The sequence below is a fragment of the Anomaloglossus baeobatrachus genome, unplaced genomic scaffold (genome assembly GCF_048569485.1).
Source record: "Anomaloglossus baeobatrachus isolate aAnoBae1 unplaced genomic scaffold, aAnoBae1.hap1 Scaffold_2735, whole genome shotgun sequence".
NCBI lineage: Eukaryota > Metazoa > Chordata > Amphibia > Anura > Aromobatidae > Anomaloglossus > Anomaloglossus baeobatrachus.
The window spans coordinates 91,541-107,532 of NW_027442234.1; the positions used below are offsets into that span (position 1 = coordinate 91,541).

The following is a 15,992-nucleotide window of genomic DNA, read 5'->3' on the forward strand; positions in this document are numbered from 1 at the left end:
CTAAAGGAGGAGTTATTCAGATTCATTGCAGTGGGCGGCGGCTGCAAAACGCACCATTCTTCTTGTTTTGGCTCTGCAAAGCAGCCTTTTCAAGGGTTGGCTTGGGTGACAAAATGTCTTGTGTAGGCGTGGGTTTGTCTCCCTCTCGCTCTCTCTCCCTAAGATGTGTCCGGCATAGGCCAGGGTGCCACTCGAGGCCCAAACCAATTCTGGTTATCGCTTCTCGGCCTTTTGGCTAAGATCAAGTGTAGTATCTGTTCTTATCAGTTTAATATCTGATACGTCCCCTATCTGGGGACCATATATTAAATGGATTTTTAGAACAGGGAGATGGAAAAAGAGCTTGCTCTGTCCACTCCACGCATTGACCTGGTATTGCAGTACCTCCAGGAACGGTGCACCCCTTCTTAACCCAGTTTCCAAAAGCAGAACTCAATTCACCTGATTCATATTAGCCCGATTTAATGAATTGGAAGAAAGCATACGTCTTCATATGCACCTCAATTTGGCCCATTCACTTTTCACACTTCCTCCTTTTGTTTTTTATCTTTCACACTTTTGACTTTCTTTATTCATCCAAATAGCAAACTCATCACCACTCAACCTGACCAACTCGGCTATGTCCCCGTGCTGCAGTTCTCTGTCTTATCTAGATCATTTGCAATTGAATGGAATAGATCCCTTTTGGACAAAGTGGATTCACCTGCTGCTGCAGTGACCACAGGTGTGATAACATCTAGAATTGGCATCTGGTGCGATCTCTCCGCTTCCACTCCAAAGAAAGTTACCTGTTTATTCCTATCATGCATTGGTTTTTGGGGTTTTCTTTGAGTAATGATGATCTCTTTAGTAGTCTGTTGGCGCCCTCTCCTGGAGGAATAGTTTGCTTGCTCTTGGACATTCTAAAAGAGAGGTCATGATAGACATTGAGCTTCTGAGCTCAATTGGGGACAGTCATGGGTGATGAATGTTTGCAACCTACTGCGAAGCCTCATACCGCAATATAAGGAACGTCAAATACTAAGAAAGGGCGGCCTATGAAAGAATTACTACTTTCAATAAGTACACTTAAACGGCTAATTGGGAATAGAAAAACTGTAAAAAGCCCTCTGAGAAAGCCCCCCTCTAACCTTTGATAGTAAGCTTTTCTGTAGTCTGCCTGTTGATGTATTTTCCGTTTGAACTGTGCACAACATGAAGAGACGGAACACTGGCGGCTTGTCACAATGCCCCCCGATGACATCACAATAGCGCTGCTGCCTAGAAAACAAGCTGCGCAGAAGAAGTTGTTCTTTGGGTGGGAGGGTGGGCTAGTGGAAGGAGGGGGCAATCTCTTTTTTTCCCGGGTGGTAGGGGGATGACAGGAGAAGGGAAGCGGGTGGTGAGAAAGGTACAGAGGGCAGGGTTTGGGGGCTGGGAAGGAAAGGGAAAAGATTAGGGTTTGGGGATGATGAAAGGGCTTTCTACGGGTAAGGATGGCAAAGGGTGGCAGTGACGGAAAGTCAGGCAACCTGTCCTGTCCGTCTTTTTGTATCGTGAATTGGAAAGACTGCAAGGGGGAGGGGAGTTGCTTGCGCCCTAAAGGAGGAGTTATTCAGATTCATTGCAGTGGGCGGCGGCTGCAAAACGCACCATTCTTCTTGTTTTGGCTCTGCAAAGCAGCCTTTTCAAGGGTTGGCTTGGGTGACAAAATGTCTTGTGTAGGCGTGGGTTTGTCTCCCTCTCGCTCTCTCTCCCTAAGATGTGTCCGGCATAGGCCAGGGTGCCACTCGAGGCCCAAACCAATTCTGGTTATCGCTTCTCGGCCTTTTGGCTAAGATCAAGTGTAGTATCTGTTCTTATCAGTTTAATATCTGATACGTCCCCTATCTGGGGACCATATATTAAATGGATTTTTAGAACAGGGAGATGGAAAAAGAGCTTGCTCTGTCCACTCCACGCATTGACCTGGTATTGCAGTACCTCCAGGAACGGTGCACCCCTTCTTAACCCAGTTTCCAAAAGCAGAACTCAATTCACCTGATTCATATTAGCCCGATTTAATGAATTGGAAGAAAGCATACGTCTTCATATGCACCTCAATTTGGCCCATTCACTTTTCACACTTCCTCCTTTTGTTTTTTATCTTTCACACTTTTGACTTTCTTTATTCATCCAAATAGCAAACTCATCACCACTCAACCTGACCAACTCGGCTATGTCCCCGTGCTGCAGTTCTCTGTCTTATCTAGATCATTTGCAATTGAATGGAATAGATCCCTTTTGGACAAAGTGGATTCACCTGCTGCTGCAGTGACCACAGGTGTGATAACATCTAGAATTGGCATCTGGTGCGATCTCTCCGCTTCCACTCCAAAGAAAGTTACCTGTTTATTCCTATCATGCATTGGTTTTTGGGGTTTTCTTTGAGTAATGATGATCTCTTTAGTAGTCTGTTGGCGCCCTCTCCTGGAGGAATAGTTTGCTTGCTCTTGGACATTCTAAAAGAGAGGTCATGATAGACATTGAGCTTCTGAGCTCAATTGGGGACAGTCATGGGTGATGAATGTTTGCAACCTACTGCGAAGCCTCATACCGCAATATAAGGAACGTCAAATACTAAGAAAGGGCGGCCTATGAAAGAATTACTACTTTCAATAAGTACACTTAAACGGCTAATTGGGAATAGAAAAACTGTAAAAAGCCCTCTGAGAAAGCCCCCCTCTAACCTTTGATAGTAAGCTTTTCTGTAGTCTGCCTGTTGATGTATTTTCCGTTTGAACTGTGCACAACATGAAGAGACGGAACACTGGCGGCTTGTCACAATGCCCCCCGATGACATCACAATAGCGCTGCTGCCTAGAAAACAAGCTGCGCAGAAGAAGTTGTTCTTTGGGTGGGAGGGTGGGCTAGTGGAAGGAGGGGGCAATCTCTTTTTTTCCCGGGTGGTAGGGGGATGACAGGAGAAGGGAAGCGGGTGGTGAGAAAGGTACAGAGGGCAGGGTTTGGGGGCTGGGAAGGAAAGGGAAAAGATTAGGGTTTGGGGATGATGAAAGGGCTTTCTACGGGTAAGGATGGCAAAGGGTGGCAGTGACGGAAAGTCAGGCAACCTGTCCTGTCCGTCTTTTTGTATCGTGAATTGGAAAGACTGCAAGGGGGAGGGGAGTTGCTTGCGCCCTAAAGGAGGAGTTATTCAGATTCATTGCAGTGGGCGGCGGCTGCAAAACGCACCATTCTTCTTGTTTTGGCTCTGCAAAGCAGCCTTTTCAAGGGTTGGCTTGGGTGACAAAATGTCTTGTGTAGGCGTGGGTTTGTCTCCCTCTCGCTCTCTCTCCCTAAGATGTGTCCGGCATAGGCCAGGGTGCCACTCGAGGCCCAAACCAATTCTGGTTATCGCTTCTCGGCCTTTTGGCTAAGATCAAGTGTAGTATCTGTTCTTATCAGTTTAATATCTGATACGTCCCCTATCTGGGGACCATATATTAAATGGATTTTTAGAACAGGGAGATGGAAAAAGAGCTTGCTCTGTCCACTCCACGCATTGACCTGGTATTGCAGTACCTCCAGGAACGGTGCACCCCTTCTTAACCCAGTTTCCAAAAGCAGAACTCAATTCACCTGATTCATATTAGCCCGATTTAATGAATTGGAAGAAAGCATACGTCTTCATATGCACCTCAATTTGGCCCATTCACTTTTCACACTTCCTCCTTTTGTTTTTTATCTTTCACACTTTTGACTTTCTTTATTCATCCAAATAGCAAACTCATCACCACTCAACCTGACCAACTCGGCTATGTCCCCGTGCTGCAGTTCTCTGTCTTATCTAGATCATTTGCAATTGAATGGAATAGATCCCTTTTGGACAAAGTGGATTCACCTGCTGCTGCAGTGACCACAGGTGTGATAACATCTAGAATTGGCATCTGGTGCGATCTCTCCGCTTCCACTCCAAAGAAAGTTACCTGTTTATTCCTATCATGCATTGGTTTTTGGGGTTTTCTTTGAGTAATGATGATCTCTTTAGTAGTCTGTTGGCGCCCTCTCCTGGAGGAATAGTTTGCTTGCTCTTGGACATTCTAAAAGAGAGGTCATGATAGACATTGAGCTTCTGAGCTCAATTGGGGACAGTCATGGGTGATGAATGTTTGCAACCTACTGCGAAGCCTCATACCGCAATATAAGGAACGTCAAATACTAAGAAAGGGCGGCCTATGAAAGAATTACTACTTTCAATAAGTACACTTAAACGGCTAATTGGGAATAGAAAAACTGTAAAAAGCCCTCTGAGAAAGCCCCCCTCTAACCTTTGATAGTAAGCTTTTCTGTAGTCTGCCTGTTGATGTATTTTCCGTTTGAACTGTGCACAACATGAAGAGACGGAACACTGGCGGCTTGTCACAATGCCCCCCGATGACATCACAATAGCGCTGCTGCCTAGAAAACAAGCTGCGCAGAAGAAGTTGTTCTTTGGGTGGGAGGGTGGGCTAGTGGAAGGAGGGGGCAATCTCTTTTTTTCCCGGGTGGTAGGGGGATGACAGGAGAAGGGAAGCGGGTGGTGAGAAAGGTACAGAGGGCAGGGTTTGGGGGCTGGGAAGGAAAGGGAAAAGATTAGGGTTTGGGGATGATGAAAGGGCTTTCTACGGGTAAGGATGGCAAAGGGTGGCAGTGACGGAAAGTCAGGCAACCTGTCCTGTCCGTCTTTTTGTATCGTGAATTGGAAAGACTGCAAGGGGGAGGGGAGTTGCTTGCGCCCTAAAGGAGGAGTTATTCAGATTCATTGCAGTGGGCGGCGGCTGCAAAACGCACCATTCTTCTTGTTTTGGCTCTGCAAAGCAGCCTTTTCAAGGGTTGGCTTGGGTGACAAAATGTCTTGTGTAGGCGTGGGTTTGTCTCCCTCTCGCTCTCTCTCCCTAAGATGTGTCCGGCATAGGCCAGGGTGCCACTCGAGGCCCAAACCAATTCTGGTTATCGCTTCTCGGCCTTTTGGCTAAGATCAAGTGTAGTATCTGTTCTTATCAGTTTAATATCTGATACGTCCCCTATCTGGGGACCATATATTAAATGGATTTTTAGAACAGGGAGATGGAAAAAGAGCTTGCTCTGTCCACTCCACGCATTGACCTGGTATTGCAGTACCTCCAGGAACGGTGCACCCCTTCTTAACCCAGTTTCCAAAAGCAGAACTCAATTCACCTGATTCATATTAGCCCGATTTAATGAATTGGAAGAAAGCATACGTCTTCATATGCACCTCAATTTGGCCCATTCACTTTTCACACTTCCTCCTTTTGTTTTTTATCTTTCACACTTTTGACTTTCTTTATTCATCCAAATAGCAAACTCATCACCACTCAACCTGACCAACTCGGCTATGTCCCCGTGCTGCAGTTCTCTGTCTTATCTAGATCATTTGCAATTGAATGGAATAGATCCCTTTTGGACAAAGTGGATTCACCTGCTGCTGCAGTGACCACAGGTGTGATAACATCTAGAATTGGCATCTGGTGCGATCTCTCCGCTTCCACTCCAAAGAAAGTTACCTGTTTATTCCTATCATGCATTGGTTTTTGGGGTTTTCTTTGAGTAATGATGATCTCTTTAGTAGTCTGTTGGCGCCCTCTCCTGGAGGAATAGTTTGCTTGCTCTTGGACATTCTAAAAGAGAGGTCATGATAGACATTGAGCTTCTGAGCTCAATTGGGGACAGTCATGGGTGATGAATGTTTGCAACCTACTGCGAAGCCTCATACCGCAATATAAGGAACGTCAAATACTAAGAAAGGGTGGCCTATGAAAGAATTACTACTTTCAATAAGTACACTTAAACGGCTAATTGGGAATAGAAAAACTGTAAAAAGCCCTCTGAGAAAGCCCCCCTCTAACCTTTGATAGTAAGCTTTTCTGTAGTCTGCCTGTTGATGTATTTTCCGTTTGAACTGTGCACAACATGAAGAGACGGAACACTGGCGGCTTGTCACAATGCCCCCCGATGACATCACAATAGCGCTGCTGCCTAGAAAACAAGCTGCGCAGAAGAAGTTGTTCTTTGGGTGGGAGGGTGGGCTAGTGGAAGGAGGGGGCAATCTCTTTTTTTCCCGGGTGGTAGGGGGATGACAGGAGAAGGGAAGCGGGTGGTGAGAAAGGTACAGAGGGCAGGGTTTGGGGGCTGGGAAGGAAAGGGAAAAGATTAGGGTTTGGGGATGATGAAAGGGCTTTCTACGGGTAAGGATGGCAAAGGGTGGCAGTGACGGAAAGTCAGGCAACCTGTCCTGTCCGTCTTTTTGTATCGTGAATTGGAAAGACTGCAAGGGGGAGGGGAGTTGCTTGCGCCCTAAAGGAGGAGTTATTCAGATTCATTGCAGTGGGCGGCGGCTGCAAAACGCACCATTCTTCTTGTTTTGGCTCTGCAAAGCAGCCTTTTCAAGGGTTGGCTTGGGTGACAAAATGTCTTGTGTAGGCGTGGGTTTGTCTCCCTCTCGCTCTCTCTCCCTAAGATGTGTCCGGCATAGGCCAGGGTGCCACTCGAGGCCCAAACCAATTCTGGTTATCGCTTCTCGGCCTTTTGGCTAAGATCAAGTGTAGTATCTGTTCTTATCAGTTTAATATCTGATACGTCCCCTATCTGGGGACCATATATTAAATGGATTTTTAGAACAGGGAGATGGAAAAAGAGCTTGCTCTGTCCACTCCACGCATTGACCTGGTATTGCAGTACCTCCAGGAACGGTGCACCCCTTCTTAACCCAGTTTCCAAAAGCAGAACTCAATTCACCTGATTCATATTAGCCCGATTTAATGAATTGGAAGAAAGCATACGTCTTCATATGCACCTCAATTTGGCCCATTCACTTTTCACACTTCCTCCTTTTGTTTTTTATCTTTCACACTTTTGACTTTCTTTATTCATCCAAATAGCAAACTCATCACCACTCAACCTGACCAACTCGGCTATGTCCCCGTGCTGCAGTTCTCTGTCTTATCTAGATCATTTGCAATTGAATGGAATAGATCCCTTTTGGACAAAGTGGATTCACCTGCTGCTGCAGTGACCACAGGTGTGATAACATCTAGAATTGGCATCTGGTGCGATCTCTCCGCTTCCACTCCAAAGAAAGTTACCTGTTTATTCCTATCATGCATTGGTTTTTGGGGTTTTCTTTGAGTAATGATGATCTCTTTAGTAGTCTGTTGGCGCCCTCTCCTGGAGGAATAGTTTGCTTGCTCTTGGACATTCTAAAAGAGAGGTCATGATAGACATTGAGCTTCTGAGCTCAATTGGGGACAGTCATGGGTGATGAATGTTTGCAACCTACTGCGAAGCCTCATACCGCAATATAAGGAACGTCAAATACTAAGAAAGGGCGGCCTATGAAAGAATTACTACTTTCAATAAGTACACTTAAACGGCTAATTGGGAATAGAAAAACTGTAAAAAGCCCTCTGAGAAAGCCCCCCTCTAACCTTTGATAGTAAGCTTTTCTGTAGTCTGCCTGTTGATGTATTTTCCGTTTGAACTGTGCACAACATGAAGAGACGGAACACTGGCGGCTTGTCACAATGCCCCCCGATGACATCACAATAGCGCTGCTGCCTAGAAAACAAGCTGCGCAGAAGAAGTTGTTCTTTGGGTGGGAGGGTGGGCTAGTGGAAGGAGGGGGCAATCTCTTTTTTTCCCGGGTGGTAGGGGGATGACAGGAGAAGGGAAGCGGGTGGTGAGAAAGGTACAGAGGGCAGGGTTTGGGGGCTGGGAAGGAAAGGGAAAAGATTAGGGTTTGGGGATGATGAAAGGGCTTTCTACGGGTAAGGATGGCAAAGGGTGGCAGTGACGGAAAGTCAGGCAACCTGTCCTGTCCGTCTTTTTGTATCGTGAATTGGAAAGACTGCAAGGGGGAGGGGAGTTGCTTGCGCCCTAAAGGAGGAGTTATTCAGATTCATTGCAGTGGGCGGCGGCTGCAAAACGCACCATTCTTCTTGTTTTGGCTCTGCAAAGCAGCCTTTTCAAGGGTTGGCTTGGGTGACAAAATGTCTTGTGTAGGCGTGGGTTTGTCTCCCTCTCGCTCTCTCTCCCTAAGATGTGTCCGGCATAGGCCAGGGTGCCACTCGAGGCCCAAACCAATTCTGGTTATCGCTTCTCGGCCTTTTGGCTAAGATCAAGTGTAGTATCTGTTCTTATCAGTTTAATATCTGATACGTCCCCTATCTGGGGACCATATATTAAATGGATTTTTAGAACAGGGAGATGGAAAAAGAGCTTGCTCTGTCCACTCCACGCATTGACCTGGTATTGCAGTACCTCCAGGAATGGTGCACCCCTTCTTAACCCAGTTTCCAAAAGCAGAACTCAATTCACCTGATTCATATTAGCCCGATTTAATGAATTGGAAGAAAGCATACGTCTTCATATGCACCTCAATTTGGCCCATTCACTTTTCACACTTCCTCCTTTTGTTTTTTATCTTTCACACTTTTGACTTTCTTTATTCATCCAAATAGCAAACTCATCACCACTCAACCTGACCAACTCGGCTATGTCCCCGTGCTGCAGTTCTCTGTCTTATCTAGATCATTTGCAATTGAATGGAATAGATCCCTTTTGGACAAAGTGGATTCACCTGCTGCTGCAGTGACCACAGGTGTGATAACATCTAGAATTGGCATCTGGTGCGATCTCTCCGCTTCCACTCCAAAGAAAGTTACCTGTTTATTCCTATCATGCATTGGTTTTTGGGGTTTTCTTTGAGTAATGATGATCTCTTTAGTAGTCTGTTGGCGCCCTCTCCTGGAGGAATAGTTTGCTTGCTCTTGGACATTCTAAAAGAGAGGTCATGATAGACATTGAGCTTCTGAGCTCAATTGGGGACAGTCATGGGTGATGAATGTTTGCAACCTACTGCGAAGCCTCATACCGCAATATAAGGAACGTCAAATACTAAGAAAGGGCGGCCTATGAAAGAATTACTACTTTCAATAAGTACACTTAAACGGCTAATTGGGAATAGAAAAACTGTAAAAAGCCCTCTGAGAAAGCCCCCCTCTAACCTTTGATAGTAAGCTTTTCTGTAGTCTGCCTGTTGATGTATTTTCCGTTTGAACTGTGCACAACATGAAGAGACGGAACACTGGCGGCTTGTCACAATGCCCCCCGATGACATCACAATAGCGCTGCTGCCTAGAAAACAAGCTGCGCAGAAGAAGTTGTTCTTTGGGTGGGAGGGTGGGCTAGTGGAAGGAGGGGGCAATCTCTTTTTTTCCCGGGTGGTAGGGGGATGACAGGAGAAGGGAAGCGGGTGGTGAGAAAGGTACAGAGGGCAGGGTTTGGGGGCTGGGAAGGAAAGGGAAAAGATTAGGGTTTGGGGATGATGAAAGGGCTTTCTACGGGTAAGGATGGCAAAGGGTGGCAGTGACGGAAAGTCAGGCAACCTGTCCTGTCCGTCTTTTTGTATCGTGAATTGGAAAGACTGCAAGGGGGAGGGGAGTTGCTTGCGCCCTAAAGGAGGAGTTATTCAGATTCATTGCAGTGGGCGGCGGCTGCAAAACGCACCATTCTTCTTGTTTTGGCTCTGCAAAGCAGCCTTTTCAAGGGTTGGCTTGGGTGACAAAATGTCTTGTGTAGGCGTGGGTTTGTCTCCCTCTCGCTCTCTCTCCCTAAGATGTGTCCGGCATAGGCCAGGGTGCCACTCGAGGCCCAAACCAATTCTGGTTATCGCTTCTCGGCCTTTTGGCTAAGATCAAGTGTAGTATCTGTTCTTATCAGTTTAATATCTGATACGTCCCCTATCTGGGGACCATATATTAAATGGATTTTTAGAACAGGGAGATGGAAAAAGAGCTTGCTCTGTCCACTCCACGCATTGACCTGGTATTGCAGTACCTCCAGGAACGGTGCACCCCTTCTTAACCCAGTTTCCAAAAGCAGAACTCAATTCACCTGATTCATATTAGCCCGATTTAATGAATTGGAAGAAAGCATACGTCTTCATATGCACCTCAATTTGGCCCATTCACTTTTCACACTTCCTCCTTTTGTTTTTTATCTTTCACACTTTTGACTTTCTTTATTCATCCAAATAGCAAACTCATCACCACTCAACCTGACCAACTCGGCTATGTCCCCGTGCTGCAGTTCTCTGTCTTATCTAGATCATTTGCAATTGAATGGAATAGATCCCTTTTGGACAAAGTGGATTCACCTGCTGCTGCAGTGACCACAGGTGTGATAACATCTAGAATTGGCATCTGGTGCGATCTCTCCGCTTCCACTCCAAAGAAAGTTACCTGTTTATTCCTATCATGCATTGGTTTTTGGGGTTTTCTTTGAGTAATGATGATCTCTTTAGTAGTCTGTTGGCGCCCTCTCCTGGAGGAATAGTTTGCTTGCTCTTGGACATTCTAAAAGAGAGGTCATGATAGACATTGAGCTTCTGAGCTCAATTGGGGACAGTCATGGGTGATGAATGTTTGCAACCTACTGCGAAGCCTCATACCGCAATATAAGGAACGTCAAATACTAAGAAAGGGCGGCCTATGAAAGAATTACTACTTTCAATAAGTACACTTAAACGGCTAATTGGGAATAGAAAAACTGTAAAAAGCCCTCTGAGAAAGCCCCCCTCTAACCTTTGATAGTAAGCTTTTCTGTAGTCTGCCTGTTGATGTATTTTCCGTTTGAACTGTGCACAACATGAAGAGACGGAACACTGGCGGCTTGTCACAATGCCCCCCGATGACATCACAATAGCGCTGCTGCCTAGAAAACAAGCTGCGCAGAAGAAGTTGTTCTTTGGGTGGGAGGGTGGGCTAGTGGAAGGAGGGGGCAATCTCTTTTTTTCCCGGGTGGTAGGGGGATGACAGGAGAAGGGAAGCGGGTGGTGAGAAAGGTACAGAGGGCAGGGTTTGGGGGCTGGGAAGGAAAGGGAAAAGATTAGGGTTTGGGGATGATGAAAGGGCTTTCTACGGGTAAGGATGGCAAAGGGTGGCAGTGACGGAAAGTCAGGCAACCTGTCCTGTCCGTCTTTTTGTATCGTGAATTGGAAAGACTGCAAGGGGGAGGGGAGTTGCTTGCGCCCTAAAGGAGGAGTTATTCAGATTCATTGCAGTGGGCGGCGGCTGCAAAACGCACCATTCTTCTTGTTTTGGCTCTGCAAAGCAGCCTTTTCAAGGGTTGGCTTGGGTGACAAAATGTCTTGTGTAGGCGTGGGTTTGTCTCCCTCTCGCTCTCTCTCCCTAAGATGTGTCCGGCATAGGCCAGGGTGCCACTCGAGGCCCAAACCAATTCTGGTTATCGCTTCTCGGCCTTTTGGCTAAGATCAAGTGTAGTATCTGTTCTTATCAGTTTAATATCTGATACGTCCCCTATCTGGGGACCATATATTAAATGGATTTTTAGAACAGGGAGATGGAAAAAGAGCTTGCTCTGTCCACTCCACGCATTGACCTGGTATTGCAGTACCTCCAGGAACGGTGCACCCCTTCTTAACCCAGTTTCCAAAAGCAGAACTCAATTCACCTGATTCATATTAGCCCGATTTAATGAATTGGAAGAAAGCATACGTCTTCATATGCACCTCAATTTGGCCCATTCACTTTTCACACTTCCTCCTTTTGTTTTTTATCTTTCACACTTTTGACTTTCTTTATTCATCCAAATAGCAAACTCATCACCACTCAACCTGACCAACTCGGCTATGTCCCCGTGCTGCAGTTCTCTGTCTTATCTAGATCATTTGCAATTGAATGGAATAGATCCCTTTTGGACAAAGTGGATTCACCTGCTGCTGCAGTGACCACAGGTGTGATAACATCTAGAATTGGCATCTGGTGCGATCTCTCCGCTTCCACTCCAAAGAAAGTTACCTGTTTATTCCTATCATGCATTGGTTTTTGGGGTTTTCTTTGAGTAATGATGATCTCTTTAGTAGTCTGTTGGCGCCCTCTCCTGGAGGAATAGTTTGCTTGCTCTTGGACATTCTAAAAGAGAGGTCATGATAGACATTGAGCTTCTGAGCTCAATTGGGGACAGTCATGGGTGATGAATGTTTGCAACCTACTGCGAAGCCTCATACCGCAATATAAGGAACGTCAAATACTAAGAAAGGGCGGCCTATGAAAGAATTACTACTTTCAATAAGTACACTTAAACGGCTAATTGGGAATAGAAAAACTGTAAAAAGCCCTCTGAGAAAGCCCCCCTCTAACCTTTGATAGTAAGCTTTTCTGTAGTCTGCCTGTTGATGTATTTTCCGTTTGAACTGTGCACAACATGAAGAGACGGAACACTGGCGGCTTGTCACAATGCCCCCCGATGACATCACAATAGCGCTGCTGCCTAGAAAACAAGCTGCGCAGAAGAAGTTGTTCTTTGGGTGGGAGGGTGGGCTAGTGGAAGGAGGGGGCAATCTCTTTTTTTCCCGGGTGGTAGGGGGATGACAGGAGAAGGGAAGCGGGTGGTGAGAAAGGTACAGAGGGCAGGGTTTGGGGGCTGGGAAGGAAAGGGAAAAGATTAGGGTTTGGGGATGATGAAAGGGCTTTCTACGGGTAAGGATGGCAAAGGGTGGCAGTGACGGAAAGTCAGGCAACCTGTCCTGTCCGTCTTTTTGTATCGTGAATTGGAAAGACTGCAAGGGGGAGGGGAGTTGCTTGCGCCCTAAAGGAGGAGTTATTCAGATTCATTGCAGTGGGCGGCGGCTGCAAAACGCACCATTCTTCTTGTTTTGGCTCTGCAAAGCAGCCTTTTCAAGGGTTGGCTTGGGTGACAAAATGTCTTGTGTAGGCGTGGGTTTGTCTCCCTCTCGCTCTCTCTCCCTAAGATGTGTCCGGCATAGGCCAGGGTGCCACTCGAGGCCCAAACCAATTCTGGTTATCGCTTCTCGGCCTTTTGGCTAAGATCAAGTGTAGTATCTGTTCTTATCAGTTTAATATCTGATACGTCCCCTATCTGGGGACCATATATTAAATGGATTTTTAGAACAGGGAGATGGAAAAAGAGCTTGCTCTGTCCACTCCACGCATTGACCTGGTATTGCAGTACCTCCAGGAACGGTGCACCCCTTCTTAACCCAGTTTCCAAAAGCAGAACTCAATTCACCTGATTCATATTAGCCCGATTTAATGAATTGGAAGAAAGCATACGTCTTCATATGCACCTCAATTTGGCCCATTCACTTTTCACACTTCCTCCTTTTGTTTTTTATCTTTCACACTTTTGACTTTCTTTATTCATCCAAATAGCAAACTCATCACCACTCAACCTGACCAACTCGGCTATGTCCCCGTGCTGCAGTTCTCTGTCTTATCTAGATCATTTGCAATTGAATGGAATAGATCCCTTTTGGACAAAGTGGATTCACCTGCTGCTGCAGTGACCACAGGTGTGATAACATCTAGAATTGGCATCTGGTGCGATCTCTCCGCTTCCACTCCAAAGAAAGTTACCTGTTTATTCCTATCATGCATTGGTTTTTGGGGTTTTCTTTGAGTAATGATGATCTCTTTAGTAGTCTGTTGGCGCCCTCTCCTGGAGGAATAGTTTGCTTGCTCTTGGACATTCTAAAAGAGAGGTCATGATAGACATTGAGCTTCTGAGCTCAATTGGGGACAGTCATGGGTGATGAATGTTTGCAACCTACTGCGAAGCCTCATACCGCAATATAAGGAACGTCAAATACTAAGAAAGGGCGGCCTATGAAAGAATTACTACTTTCAATAAGTACACTTAAACGGCTAATTGGGAATAGAAAAACTGTAAAAAGCCCTCTGAGAAAGCCCCCCTCTAACCTTTGATAGTAAGCTTTTCTGTAGTCTGCCTGTTGATGTATTTTCCGTTTGAACTGTGCACAACATGAAGAGACGGAACACTGGCGGCTTGTCACAATGCCCCCCGATGACATCACAATAGCGCTGCTGCCTAGAAAACAAGCTGCGCAGAAGAAGTTGTTCTTTGGGTGGGAGGGTGGGCTAGTGGAAGGAGGGGGCAATCTCTTTTTTTCCCGGGTGGTAGGGGGATGACAGGAGAAGGGAAGCGGGTGGTGAGAAAGGTACAGAGGGCAGGGTTTGGGGGCTGGGAAGGAAAGGGAAAAGATTAGGGTTTGGGGATGATGAAAGGGCTTTCTACGGGTAAGGATGGCAAAGGGTGGCAGTGACGGAAAGTCAGGCAACCTGTCCTGTCCGTCTTTTTGTATCGTGAATTGGAAAGACTGCAAGGGGGAGGGGAGTTGCTTGCGCCCTAAAGGAGGAGTTATTCAGATTCATTGCAGTGGGCGGCGGCTGCAAAACGCACCATTCTTCTTGTTTTGGCTCTGCAAAGCAGCCTTTTCAAGGGTTGGCTTGGGTGACAAAATGTCTTGTGTAGGCGTGGGTTTGTCTCCCTCTCGCTCTCTCTCCCTAAGATGTGTCCGGCATAGGCCAGGGTGCCACTCGAGGCCCAAACCAATTCTGGTTATCGCTTCTCGGCCTTTTGGCTAAGATCAAGTGTAGTATCTGTTCTTATCAGTTTAATATCTGATACGTCCCCTATCTGGGGACCATATATTAAATGGATTTTTAGAACAGGGAGATGGAAAAAGAGCTTGCTCTGTCCACTCCACGCATTGACCTGGTATTGCAGTACCTCCAGGAACGGTGCACCCCTTCTTAACCCAGTTTCCAAAAGCAGAACTCAATTCACCTGATTCATATTAGCCCGATTTAATGAATTGGAAGAAAGCATACGTCTTCATATGCACCTCAATTTGGCCCATTCACTTTTCACACTTCCTCCTTTTGTTTTTTATCTTTCACACTTTTGACTTTCTTTATTCATCCAAATAGCAAACTCATCACCACTCAACCTGACCAACTCGGCTATGTCCCCGTGCTGCAGTTCTCTGTCTTATCTAGATCATTTGCAATTGAATGGAATAGATCCCTTTTGGACAAAGTGGATTCACCTGCTGCTGCAGTGACCACAGGTGTGATAACATCTAGAATTGGCATCTGGTGCGATCTCTCCGCTTCCACTCCAAAGAAAGTTACCTGTTTATTCCTATCATGCATTGGTTTTTGGGGTTTTCTTTGAGTAATGATGATCTCTTTAGTAGTCTGTTGGCGCCCTCTCCTGGAGGAATAGTTTGCTTGCTCTTGGACATTCTAAAAGAGAGGTCATGATAGACATTGAGCTTCTGAGCTCAATTGGGGACAGTCATGGGTGATGAATGTTTGCAACCTACTGCGAAGCCTCATACCGCAATATAAGGAACGTCAAATACTAAGAAAGGGCGGCCTATGAAAGAATTACTACTTTCAATAAGTACACTTAAACGGCTAATTGGGAATAGAAAAACTGTAAAAAGCCCTCTGAGAAAGCCCCCCTCTAACCTTTGATAGTAAGCTTTTCTGTAGTCTGCCTGTTGATGTATTTTCCGTTTGAACTGTGCACAACATGAAGAGACGGAACACTGGCGGCTTGTCACAATGCCCCCCGATGACATCACAATAGCGCTGCTGCCTAGAAAACAAGCTGCGCAGAAGAAGTTGTTCTTTGGGTGGGAGGGTGGGCTAGTGGAAGGAGGGGGCAATCTCTTTTTTTCCCGGGTGGTAGGGGGATGACAGGAGAAGGGAAGCGGGTGGTGAGAAAGGTACAGAGGGCAGGGTTTGGGGGCTGGGAAGGAAAGGGAAAAGATTAGGGTTTGGGGATGATGAAAGGGCTTTCTACGGGTAAGGATGGCAAAGGGTGGCAGTGACGGAAAGTCAGGCAACCTGTCCTGTCCGTCTTTTTGTATCGTGAATTGGAAAGACTGCAAGGGGGAGGGGAGTTGCTTGCGCCCTAAAGGAGGAGTTATTCAGATTCATTGCAGTGGGCGGCGGCTGCAAAACGCACCATTCTTCTTGTTTTGGCTCTGCAAAGCAGCCTTTTCAAGGGTTGGCTTGGGTGACAAAATGTCTTGTGTAGGCGTGGGTTTGTCTCCCTCTCGCTCTCTCTCCCTAAGATGTGTCCGGCATAGGCCAGGGTGCCACTCGAGGCCCAAACCAATTCTG

At 46.4% G+C, this 15,992-nt stretch overlaps 10 non-coding genes across 10 annotated transcripts; all 10 read left to right on the forward strand.

Moving 5' to 3' along the window:
- The first annotated feature begins 215 nt into the window (after nucleotides 1-215).
- Nucleotides 216-406, forward strand: LOC142265233 (U2 spliceosomal RNA). Its single transcript, XR_012731584.1, has one exon. It is a non-coding gene; the product is annotated as a U2 spliceosomal RNA (small nuclear RNA).
- Nucleotides 407-1,793: 1,387 nt separating this feature from the next.
- Nucleotides 1,794-1,984, forward strand: LOC142265235 (U2 spliceosomal RNA). The gene has a single exon (XR_012731586.1). It is a non-coding gene; the product is annotated as a U2 spliceosomal RNA (small nuclear RNA).
- A 1,387-nt stretch (nucleotides 1,985-3,371) lies between these two features.
- Nucleotides 3,372-3,562, forward strand: LOC142265236 (U2 spliceosomal RNA). Its single transcript, XR_012731587.1, has one exon. It is a non-coding gene; the product is annotated as a U2 spliceosomal RNA (small nuclear RNA).
- A 1,387-nt stretch (nucleotides 3,563-4,949) lies between these two features.
- Nucleotides 4,950-5,140, forward strand: LOC142265237 (U2 spliceosomal RNA). Its single transcript, XR_012731588.1, has one exon. It is a non-coding gene; the product is annotated as a U2 spliceosomal RNA (small nuclear RNA).
- A 1,387-nt stretch (nucleotides 5,141-6,527) lies between these two features.
- LOC142265238 (U2 spliceosomal RNA) lies at nucleotides 6,528-6,718 on the forward strand. Its single transcript, XR_012731589.1, has one exon. It is a non-coding gene; the product is annotated as a U2 spliceosomal RNA (small nuclear RNA).
- A 1,387-nt stretch (nucleotides 6,719-8,105) lies between these two features.
- On the forward strand, nucleotides 8,106-8,296 carry LOC142265275 (U2 spliceosomal RNA). The gene has a single exon (XR_012731622.1). It is a non-coding gene; the product is annotated as a U2 spliceosomal RNA (small nuclear RNA).
- Nucleotides 8,297-9,683: 1,387 nt separating this feature from the next.
- Nucleotides 9,684-9,874, forward strand: LOC142265240 (U2 spliceosomal RNA). The gene has a single exon (XR_012731590.1). It is a non-coding gene; the product is annotated as a U2 spliceosomal RNA (small nuclear RNA).
- Nucleotides 9,875-11,261: 1,387 nt separating this feature from the next.
- Nucleotides 11,262-11,452, forward strand: LOC142265241 (U2 spliceosomal RNA). Its single transcript, XR_012731591.1, has one exon. It is a non-coding gene; the product is annotated as a U2 spliceosomal RNA (small nuclear RNA).
- Nucleotides 11,453-12,839: 1,387 nt separating this feature from the next.
- LOC142265242 (U2 spliceosomal RNA) lies at nucleotides 12,840-13,030 on the forward strand. The gene has a single exon (XR_012731592.1). It is a non-coding gene; the product is annotated as a U2 spliceosomal RNA (small nuclear RNA).
- A 1,387-nt stretch (nucleotides 13,031-14,417) lies between these two features.
- LOC142265243 (U2 spliceosomal RNA) lies at nucleotides 14,418-14,608 on the forward strand. Its single transcript, XR_012731593.1, has one exon. It is a non-coding gene; the product is annotated as a U2 spliceosomal RNA (small nuclear RNA).
- Nucleotides 14,609-15,992: the final 1,384 nt, after the last annotated feature.